Here is a 10,000-nt window from a genome sequence, read left to right as displayed (position 1 = left end):
TGCAGTTAGCAGAAATCGATTGAAAGGAAGCGAGATAATGGGAAAGAAAGGAAGGGTACGAAGTTTGATAGATAGATAGATGGATGGATAGATAGATAGACAGACAGAGGTAGACAGACGCTGATATAGATAAATTATATATACATGCAGAGAGAGAGAGAGAGAAATGGGTTGCAGAAAAAATAGATATAAAAAGACAGCTTGATAGATATAGGGATGTGGATAATTAGATAGATAAATATGGGTGGGAGAGAAAAAATAGATATAAATAGATAGATAGATAACTTGATAGACAGATGTGGACAATTAGACAGACAGATACAGATAGATAGAAATATGACGAAAAAATCATCATCAGGCTGAAGTGGTTATAAATCCCTTATTATCTCTTCTTTAGCGATTTATTTTTGGATATGGCTGGTTAACATCCATTTATAAGTAGTTGAATGAGGATTTACTTAAGGATTTACTTACTGGAAGGATTTACTTAACACAGAAGAGGACAGTAAGGGGTAATAAGCAAAATAAATCGCTTAGGAAAAGGTGTTAGGGAGCTTCCTTTACAGGCGAGAATACGGATCTGTCTTTCTTTACTATCTCTGGTCTAAGATTCTCTCTCTCTCTGTCTCTCTCTCTCTCTCTCTGTCTCTCTCTCTGTCTCTCTCTCTCTCTCTCTCTAATATTTTATTCAGGTTAAAGATTTATCTCAACGAAATGTTAAACGCAAATTAATCATGAGGTTTTGTGTGTGTGTGTGTGTGTGTGTGTGTGTGTGTGTGTGTGTGTGTGTGTGTGTGTGTGTGAGAGAGAGAGAGAGAGAGAGAGAGAGAACAGGTGGTTAATATTTACACTATGACTCACCTTCCTGCTTCTTACTCCTCGTCCTCTTCCTCTCAACTGTTACTCCTCTCTCTCTCTCTCTCTCACACACACACACACACACACACACACACACACACACACACACACACACCGTACACTGTCAACTTTCAAGACGTTATAATACATCTGATGCAACCATATGAGGTCCCCCCCCCCCTCTCTACGTGGAAGGAGTTATTTTGACGTAATACGCAAAATAAATCGCCAAGGAAGAGATATTGCGAAATCTCAACTTAAACTACTATAAATTTGGCGCAGTATACAGAATAAATCGGTAAGAAAGAGATGCTGCGGAATAAACTTAGAACATATTAAGGTGTATTAAGCAAAATAAATCACTTAGGAAGATATGTTCCGGAATCTCCACTTACTTGTCACGAAATCTCCACTTAGAACACCATTATTTAAGTGAAGCAGAATAAATCGCTGTGGGGAAAATGTTTGACGCATACACAATAAATCGCTGAGGGGGAAATGTTACGAAATCCCAGTGTCAGTAAATCCGGCCTCGTCAAAATCCCAACGAGGTACGGCGAGAGACCGCTCAAGGGCGAGATTAAAAAGCCATACTTGAGTGCCTCTCCACGTCAGTCTCTTTCCTTTGTTTAGGGCTTCTCGCTTTTTATCGCGCATTCTCGCCCCTTCTCGCGCTATTTCTTCGTATGATTCTTTTGTCTCTCATTCCTCTCTCTCTCTCTCTCTCTCTCTCTCTCTCTCTCTCTCTCTCTCTCTCTCTCTCAGAATGTTAACTACAACAATGACTACAACAATAAATAAATACAGCTACTCTCTCTCTCTCTGTCTGTCTGTCTGTCCCTCTCTCTCTCTCTCTCTCTCTCTCTCTCTCTCTCTCTCTCTCTCTCTCTCTCTCTCTCTCTCTCTCTCTCTCTCATTTTCCCGTCACAATTCTCGTTGCTTTTCGTCTATTACTTATTTCATTTATCAATTTATTTTTATTTTTTTCTTCCATTTGCTTACAACCTCTCGCTTTTTATCTCTTTTTCTCGCTTTCTTTTCGTCTCTCTTTCTCTTTTATGTTTTTCTCTATTCTTCTTCCACTTCTTTGGCGCATCTCGCATTTTACCGCCTTTTCTCGTCATTTCTCGTGCTATTTTTCCAGTTCTTATTTCTCTCTCTCTCTCTCTCGCTCTCTCTCTCTCTCTCTCTCTCTCTCTCTCTCTCTCTCTCTCTCTCACTGTTCACATGTTTAGGTCTCATGTCATTTCCTTTCGTCTGTTCCCTCACTTCAGTCTTTCTCTCTTCTTTAAAAATAAATAAAACGAGAGAGAGAGAGAGAGAGAGAGACAGAGAGAGAGAGAGAGAGAGAATGAAAAAATGAAGAGATGACTCCATGAAGGGAGAAATGGGAAGGGGTGAAATGGGAAGGTGAAATGGGAAGGGGAGAAATGGGAAGGGGTGAAATGGGAAGGGGAGAAATGGGAAGGGGTGAAATGGGAAGGGGTGAAATGGGAAGGGGTGAAATGGGAAGAGGTGAAATGGGATGGGGTGAAATGGGGTGGGGAAGAAATGGGAGGGGGTGAAATGGGAAGGGGTGAAAAGGGAAGGGGTGAAATGGGAAGGGGTAAAATTTGAAAGGGAGAAATGGGAAGGGGTGAAATGGGAAGGGGAGAAAAATGGGATGGGGAGAAAAATGGGAAGGGGTGGAATGGGAAGGGGTGAAATAGAAAGGGGTGAAATGGGCAGGGGAGAAATGGGCAGGGGAGAAATGGGATGGGGTGAAATGGGATGGGGAAGAAATGGAACGGGAAAAAATGAAAGTGAGGAAAGGGAAATGGGAGAAGTAGAGAGAACACATCTATCTATCTATAAACCATGAATATAAAAATATAAAAAAAATACTAAACATGCGGAAACTTCAGGGCCCTAATTGTGGGACAAGCGTTGAAGTCTACGGGAGTGAATCGCCTTGTTTCGGAAAATCGCTAGAGATGGACAGACTGACAGGGCCGCTCCTACCGCATCTGAGAGAGAGAGAGAGAGAGAGAGAGAGAGAGAGAGAGAGAGAGAGAGAGAGAGAGAAAGAATCAAGATCTTTTGGGAAAATTTAATTACATCTTCCCTTCACTTCCTGTCCTCTGGCTCACTTTTTCACTCACTCTCGCTCTCATTCGTTGTCTCTCACTCTTACTTATGCGACTCTCTCTCTCTCTCTTTCTCTCTCTCTCTCATTTTCTCCCTTGTTCTAATTCATTTTCTCTCATATTTATTTCTCTTCCTTTACTTTGAGTGCGCCTCTCTCTCTCTCTCCCTCTCTCTCTCTCTCTCATTTTCTCCCTTGCTCTAATTCATTTTCTCTCATATTTATTTCTTTTCCTTTACTTTGAGTGCACCTCTCTCTCTCTCTCTCTCTCTCTCTCTCTCTCTCTCTCTCTCTCTCTCTTTCATTTTCTCCCTTGCTCTAATTCATTTTCTCTCATATTTCTTTTCCTTTATTTTGAGTGCACCTCTCTCTCTCTCTCTCTCTCTCTCTCTCTGAAATGGGCATTGTGAAAAGCCTGAAAGCGGAAAAATCCTCACTGTTTTCCCTTCACCGCTGGCTTACTTTCTTTAATTTTATTTCCTGTAACTTTCCCACTATTTTCTCACTTTCTTTAATTCCTGTAACTATCTCACTATTTTCTCACTTTCTTTAATTCCTGTAACTCTCTCACTATTTTCTCACTTTCTTTAATTTCCAGTAACTTGCTCACTATTTTCTCACTTTCTTTAATTTCCTGTAACTTTCCCACTATTTTCTCACTTTAATTTCCTGTAACTTTCTCACTATTTTCTCACTTTCTTTAATTCCTGTAACTTTCTCGCTATTTTCTCACTTTCTTTAATTCCTGTAACTCTCACTATTTTCTCACTTTCTTTAATTCCTGTTACTATCTCACTATTTTCTCACTTTCTTTAATTCCTGTAACTATCTCACTTTTCTCTCACTTTCTTTAATCTATGCACTTTCTTTCAGTTGCTAGTTCTCTTTAATTATTGCTAGCTTTATTTCTCTCTCTTTTATCTTTCTTTACCTTGCTACTGTCTTTTTTTTTTCTTTAACTTTCTATCACGTTCTTATCTCCGCGAAAGAAGCGACTCTCTCTCTCTCTCTCTCTCTCTCTCTCTCTCTCTCTCTCTCTTGAAAAAAAAAAAAAGTGTATGCGGTTTGTGCATTTTATTATTTTTCTTTCGTCTCTCTCTCTCTCTCTCTCTCTCTCTCTCTCTCTCTCTCTCTCTCTCTCTCTCTCTCTCTCTCTTGAATTAAAAAAAAAGCGAGTAGGCGATGAATGCTTTATATTTATTTATTCATTCATTATATTCTTCATCCTCCCTCAATTCCACTTCCTCTGTTCCTTCCAATATTTCACTCCTTTCCTAAAATCTTCCGTCTTCTTTTTGCTCCCTTTTATCATCTCTTTTTCTCTTTTCACACTTCTGACGTGCCTGAGCTATCACACTTTATTTTCTCTCTCTTTAATTTCACTGTTTTGGTTATAATATAGATTTAGGCTACTCTCTCTCTCTCTCTCTCTCGATGTGCTTTGATTTTTACCATGACATATGTAGATTTAATCATTCTCTCTCTCTCTCTCTCTCCTTGGGGGGAACAATTAGCGTGTTTCTTGCCATTTTTTCCTTCTTACCTGCATAAAAATATTCTTACATTCGGTCGATGGGTCTGCTTGGCCATTAAGACCGGGATTAAGGAACGATAATTTAATCTCGCTTTAATCTTCAATCCTATCTTTACTCTCGCTTTAATCTTTAATCCTATCATTCTTTCTCCTTTTAGCCAACTCAGCAACTTATTCTCAAGATATTTAACTCAGCAACTTATTCTCAACATATTTAACTCAGCAACTTATTTTCAAGTAATTTAACTCAGCAACTTATTCTCAAGACATTTAACTCAGCAACTTATTCTCAAGACATTTAACTCAGCAACTTATTCTCAAGACATTTAACTCAGCAACTTATTCTCAAGATATTTAACTCAGCAACTTATTCTCAAGATATTTAACTCAGCAACTTATTCTCAAGATATTTAACTCAGCAACTTATTCTCAACATATTTAACTCAGCAACTTATTCTCAAGATATTTAACTCAGCAACTTATTCTTAACATATTTAACTCAGCAACTTATTTTTCAACATATTTAACTCAGCAACTTATTCTCAAGGTATTTAACTCAGCAACTAATTCTTAAGATATTTAACTCAGCAACTTATTCTCAGATATTTAACTCAGCAACTAATTCTTAACATATTTAACTCAGCGACTTATTCTCAAGATATTTCTCATTTTCTGGAGATTTTGACAATTGAGGTGGTTTCATAAAGTCTCTCTCTCTCTCTCTCTCTCGGGGAAAAATTAGTTTAAGAAAATTGGAAGGAATTTGTACAGTATGAGAGAGAGAGAGAGAGAGAGAGAGAGAGAGAGAGAGAGAGAGAGAGAGAGAGAGAGAGAGAGAGAGAGAGAGAGAAGTGAATAAAACTGGAAGGAATTTGTAAAGTATGAGAGAGAGAGAGAGAGAGAGAGAGAGAGGGTGTAAAATGGGACGTGCAAAGGAATACATTGTTAGGGTAAGACCAGAGGCTCACCCTTCCCCTCCCCCCCTCACCCTATCTACCTTCTCCCTCATCCTACTCTCTCCCTCATCCTCACCCCTCACCATTCACCCTCACCTTCTCCCTTCACCCTCACCCTTACTTCACCCTCACTCGTCACCCCTGTCAATTCACTTTATCCTCACCCTTACTTCACCTTATCCTCATCGCTCATCCTCACTCTCCTTCACCCTACTGTTTCATCACTCATTCTTTCACCACTCACCCTTCACCCTATCCTCACCACACTCCTTCACCCTCATCACTCATTCTTCATCCTCAACACCTATTCACCTTCATCACTCACTCCTCACCCTACCCTCATCATTCTCACCCTTCCACCCTCACCTTCACCCTCATCATTCTCACCCTTCCACCCTCACCTTCACCCTCATCATTCTCACCCTTCCACCCTCACCCTCATCATTTATTCTCACCCTTCCACCCTCACCTTCACCCTCACCATTCTCACCCTCACCCTCATCATTCATTCTCACCCTTTCACCCTCACCACTCCCTCACCCTCACCCTAATCATTTTCACCCTTCCATCCTCACCCTCATCATTTATTCTCACCCCTTCACCCTCACCACTCACGCCCTCCCTCTTCACCCCACCCCACCATACATATTCTATCGCTTCCAACCCTCTCTGCGTCCATCACCATCTCCACCATCACTACTACATTCACCACCACCACTACCACAACTAGTCACCACCATCACTACTACATTCACCACCACCACTACCACAACTAGTCACCACCATCACTATCACCACCACCACCACCACTACGTTCACTACCATCTCCATCACCACTACACTGACCACCACCACCACCATCACCACTACGTTCAGCACCACCATCATCACTACTACATTCATCACCACCATCACTATCACCACTACATTCACCATCACCATCACCACCATCATCACTACTACATTCATCACCACCATCACTATCACCACTACATTCACCACCACCATCATCACTACTACATTCATCACCACCATCACTATCACCACTACATTCACCACCACTATCACAGTCACAACTACATTCACTACCGTCATCACCAATACATCCTCCACCACCATCATCACCACTACATTCACCACCACCACCACCACCATCATTCCTTTCCTCTCTATCATCACCACCACCACTACCATCATCACCACCACCATCATTCCTTTCCTCTCTATCATCACCACCACCACTACCATCATCACCACCACCATCACCACCACCACCATCTCCACCACCACCATCACTACCATCATCACCACCACCATCTCCACCACCACCAATATTCCTGTCCTTTCAATCACAACCACCAACACTGCTATCCTACCACCACCACCAACATCACTATCCTCACCACTTTCCTCACTATCCTCACCACTAACCATCATCACTATCCTCACCAATTTCCTCACTATCATCACCATCCTCACTATCCTCTCCACTTTCCTCACTATCCTCACCACTAACAATCATCACTATCCTCACCACTTTCCTCACTATCCTCACCACTAACCATCATCACTATCCTCACCACTAACCATCATCACTATCCTCACCACAAACCATCATCATTATCCTTACCACCAACAATCATCACTATCCTCACCACCACCATCATCACTATCTTCACCACCAACCATCATCACTATCCTCACTACTAACCACCTGCTGAGGGGGTAGAGAGAGCCGATCCCCCCCCTTCAAACCACACGAGTCACTGATGCAAACATTCTTAACTCCTCCTTACTTATTCTCCTTTACTTATTCCTTTACTTCCTGTTTCTTTTACTTAACTCTTTACTCATTCCTTTACTTATTCCTTTACTTCTTGCCTCTTTACTTACTCTATTCTCTTGTTTCCTTACTTAATCATTAGTTCACTTGTCTCTTTACTCTTTCCTTTACTTCTTGTCTCTTTATTCTCTTCTTTCTTTACTTTCTCTTTACTCATTCCTTTACTTATTATCTCTTTACTTTCTCTATTCTCCTGTTTCTTTACTTACTTTCTCTTTACTCATTCCTTTACTTCTTGTTTATTTACTCATTCCTTTCGCTCTTGTCTCTTTACCTACTCTCTTTACTCATTACTTCTTTTCTTTACTTTTCTTTACTCACGTCTTTTTAATTTACTCATTACTCATTCGTTTACCATTTGCATCATACTCTTTACTCACTCCGTTACCTCGTCCTTGATTCACTCTCTTACTAATCCCTTTAATTCTTGCTTCCTTCCTCTTCACTCATAGTCTGCTTTACTTCTTCCTTACCCTTTGCTTTATTTCTTTAGCCTTCACTCACTTCTTTAACTTTTCTTCTTTTTCCTCCTCCCGTAACGTTCTTGCGTAATTCACTTATTCTTTACCTCCTTTACCTCTCATTCCTCTTTTCAATTCTTACTCCTTCCCTCCACTGTCTTTATTTATCATTACCTTCCTCCTTTAATCTCCTTCTTTCCTCACTTTTTATTTCTCTATTTCGGGGTATCTAGCCTCTTTACCCTTATTGATATCTTTATTTTTTTATCATTCTTCCTTTCATTATTTTCATTTATTTTCTTCTTTATTCATTTTTCTTCCCTCTGGTTTCTTTCTTTCACCTTATCTTTCTTCTCTTCATCTTCTTCCTTCTCTTCTTTCTCCTCCTCTTCCTCTTCTTCCTCCTCCTCCTCCTTTTCTTCTTCTTACTTCGATCTTCCTTCTCTTCTCTCCCTCTTTCAAGTCCTTTTCTCATTTCCCTCTCTCCTTTATTTCTTTCTCTTTTCTCTCTCTTTTCTCAATCTTACGCTCTTCCTTCGTACTTCTTTTCTTTCTTCTTACTTTAGCATCTTACAACACTCTCTCTCTCTCTCTCTCTCTCTCTCCTTTTTCCTTTGTTCTTCTCCCTCTTCTCTAGCACTCCCACTTCCATTCTCCTCCTCTTCCTCTTCCTTCTTCACATTCCCTACCTCTCCTCCTCCTCCTCCTCCAACCCTTTCACAGTTCCCCTCCAAGTTCCCATCAAAAGACACTACTGCCACTCCACCATCACCACTATTTATCATTCATCACCATCACTCATCATTTTATCGCTATCACCATCACTCACTATCATCATCACCATCATCATCATGTCATCATTTTATCGTTATCACCATCACTCACTATCATCATCATGTCATCATTTTATCGTTATCACCATCACTCACTATCATCATCACCATCATCATCATCATCATCATGTCATCATTTTATCGCTACCACCATCACTCATTATCACCTTCACCATCCTTCCTCTCCATCATCATCATCATCATCACCATCGGTAACCTCCCTAACACCATCACTCTCACTGTTTTCATCAGTCATCATCATCATCATCATCATCATCACTCTACATCATTCTCCCTCTCCTCCAGTCACCACTTCGTCACTACCACCACAACACCATATCATCATCATCACCATCATCGTCACCATTAGTATTTTTCACTATCATCATCATCTCTACTCACCACTATCTTTCTCCATCACCATAACTCAACCATCCCCCCCTCATCACCACCACTATCACCACTCTCAACACCATACATCACCACCTTCATTACTCTCCATCACCACTCAATCATCATCACTACCTATCACCATAACTCACTCCACTGTCCTTCCCTACCACTACCACCACCCACCACAACCCTCACCACCACACCACACCACCACACACTACCATCACCAATCACCATCACCATCACTACCTCTCACCACAACTCACTCTCCACAATTCTTCCCTACCACTACCACCACTCACCACCACCACACCCCTCACTACCACACCACACCACCACACTCCAGCACTCAAGTAGGTGGGTTGGGGAGCATAAAGGGTAGTCAAATATTGAATATATGGCGCGTGAGGCTTACCCGGAAGTGACTGAAATATTCTCAAACTTCCTTAAACTTAAAATGTCTTAAAATTTTAGGTGGTGACATTATGCGCTTATTACACACACACACACACACACACACACACACACACACACACACAAATACATACTCCTAACCATTTTTTTCCCTCAAGGATAGAGTAAGGTAAAAAATAAATAAATAAATAAATAAACAACAGGAAAATACAGACAGGTAACTAAGACATAAAAATTACTGACAAGGAAAAAAAACAGACCTGTGATAGTAATAGCTGTTATGGAGAGGCCTTATGTACACAGAGTAATGCTAATATAAACATCAAACAGCAGTAGACAGCAGGGATAAAAGCAGTAGACAGCAGGGATAATAGCAGTAGACAGCAGGGGTAAAAGCAGTAGACAGCAGGGGTAAGAGCAGGAATATTATTATTATTATTATTATTTTTTATTTCAAGGAAGAAGGAGCCACATATACAGACGGCATGATAGTCCCCTCCTAGATATAAAAAAACCGCAGGAAAACAGCAGTAAACAAGAGAGATATAACAGCACCAAACAGCAGTAAACAGGAAGGATATAA

General features: G+C 40.6%; 1 protein-coding gene across 1 annotated transcript in view; it reads right to left on the bottom strand.

Moving 5' to 3' along the window:
• The window catches only part of LOC145391226 (protein O-mannosyl-transferase Tmtc3-like), a 318,591-nt gene that overhangs the window by 126,634 nt on the left and 181,957 nt on the right, over nt 1–10,000 (bottom strand). The gene's annotated exons all lie outside the window — the stretch shown is intronic.

This window comes from Coenobita brevimanus, chromosome 17 (assembly GCF_032717465.1).
Source record: "Coenobita brevimanus isolate Jiangsu-jjx chromosome 17, ASM3271746v2, whole genome shotgun sequence".
NCBI lineage: Eukaryota > Metazoa > Arthropoda > Malacostraca > Decapoda > Coenobitidae > Coenobita > Coenobita brevimanus.
This window is presented reverse-complemented; position numbering and strand designations above follow the sequence as displayed.